This window comes from Bos indicus x Bos taurus, chromosome 9, assembly GCF_003369695.1.
Source record: "Bos indicus x Bos taurus breed Angus x Brahman F1 hybrid chromosome 9, Bos_hybrid_MaternalHap_v2.0, whole genome shotgun sequence".
NCBI classification, from domain to species: domain Eukaryota; kingdom Metazoa; phylum Chordata; class Mammalia; order Artiodactyla; family Bovidae; genus Bos; species Bos indicus x Bos taurus.
In genome coordinates, this window is record NC_040084.1 from 46,211,713 (window position 1) to 46,213,709 (window position 1,997).

The following is a 1,997-nucleotide window of genomic DNA, read 5'->3' on the forward strand; positions in this document are numbered from 1 at the left end:
GGTTTCTTTGTGGGATGTAGTAGAGGATGATGGCAACAACATCCAACGTCTGCAGACAGATTCAGGTCTGCTAGTCTTTTCTACCAGCATTTCTCTGCTTCACAATGTCAAAGAACCATAGAAAGTAGTAAACAAACATGTGTGACTGCGTTCTAATAAAACCATCTTAAAAGCATAAATGAGAGTTAGCCTGAGGGTCATCATTTGCCAACTTTGCTCTAAGTCATTATGCACTGAACAGGGAAAGTTCCAGGCTTCCCTGGTGGCTCAGACAGTAAAGAATCTGCCTGCCAATGCAGGAGACCTGGATTCAATCCTTGGGTCAGGAAGATCCCCTGGAGAAGGAAATAGCAACCCACTCCAGTGTTCTTGACTGGGCAATTCCATTGCCAGTGGAGCCTGGCAAGCTACAGTCCTTGGGGCTGCAAAGAGGTGGACATGACTGAACAACTAACACAACACAGGAAAAACGGCCTCCCTACTTCTTGTGCTGCTCCACCACTTTGGATATTCTTGTCCCTGCTTTTCCACATTCTTGACTTCTTTTCTTCATTCTGATCTACACTTAAATGAAATGAGGCTCAAAGATAGGGAGACATTCTGATCTACCTACAAAAAAACCTAATTTATGTCTGTAGTCCTGGTGTAATTACTGATGTGAAACCTGTCACTTTGAAATGTGATGTGATTGGAATGATAAATTATTGGTCAAAATTATGAGTCACCCTGTTCATAAAAGAATTCTCTGATGATTCTATGTAAACTAGGAAATTAGCCGATCATCCCTGGTGGCTCAGATGGTAAAGCGTCTGCCTACAATGCAGGAGACCTGGGTTCGATCCCTGGTTAGGGAAGATCCTCTGGAGAAGGAAATGGCAACCCACTCCAGTACTCTTGCCTGGAAAATCCCATGGACGGAGGAGCCTGGTAGGCTACAGTCTATGGGGTCACAAAGACTCGGACACAACTTAGTGACTTCACTTTCACTTTCTTTCCACTATTTATATAGGAAACACTAGAATTTGCATTTTTAGTGCTTTCTTTTTATCATTTACTGTGTGCCTCTCCCTAGTGGAATAAAAGTCTGTATGGGAACAGAGTCAAGTCTGCTCCATTCATGTTGCATTTCCACTCCAAATATACTACATGCAAGATATAGTGTACCCATACACAAAAATAAACTCAAAACGGATTAAAGATCTAAACATGAGACCAGAAACTATAAAACTCTTAGAGGAGAACATAGGCAAAACACTCTCCGACATAAATCACAGCAGGATCCTCTATGACTTACCTCCCAGAATATTGGAAATAAAAGCAAAAATAAACAAATGGGGTTTAATTAAATTAAAAGCTTCTGCACAACAAAAGAAACTATCAGATCAGATCAGATCAGTTGCTCAGTCGTGTCCGACTCTGCGACCCCATGAATCACAGCACGCCAGGCCTCCCTGTCCATCACCAACTCCTGGAGTTCACTGAGACTCACGTCCATCGAGTCAGTGATGCTATCCAGCCATCTCATCCTCTGTCATCCCCTTCTCCTCCTGCCCCCAATCCCTCCCTTCCAATAAGTCAACTCTTCGCATGAGGTGGCCAAAGTACTGGAGTTTCAGCTTTAGTATCATTCCTTCCAAAGAAATTCCAGGGCTGATCTCCTTCAGAATGGACTATAAGCAAGGTGAAAAGACAGCCTTCAGAATGGGAGAAAATAACAGCAAATGAAGCAACTGACAAACAACTAATCTCAAAAATATACAAGCAACTCCTACAGCTCAATTCCAGAAAAATAAATAACCCAATCAAAAAATGGGCCAAAGAACTAAATAGACATTTCTCCAAAGAAGACATACAGATGGCTAACAAACACATGAAAAGATGCTCAACATCACTCATTATCAGAGAAATGCAAATCAAAAACACAATGAGGTACCATTTCATGCCAGTCAGAATGGCTGCGATCCAAAAGTCTACAAGCAATAAATGCTGGAGAGGGT

The 1,997-nt window shown here is 42.1% G+C and overlaps 1 non-coding gene across 1 annotated transcript; it reads left to right on the forward strand.

The window, feature by feature from the left end:
• The first annotated feature begins 782 nt into the window (after positions 1–782).
• TRNAC-ACA lies at positions 783–854 on the forward strand. The gene has a single exon. It is a non-coding gene; the product is annotated as a tRNA-Cys (tRNA).
• The last annotated feature ends 1,143 nt before the right edge of the window (positions 855–1,997 follow it).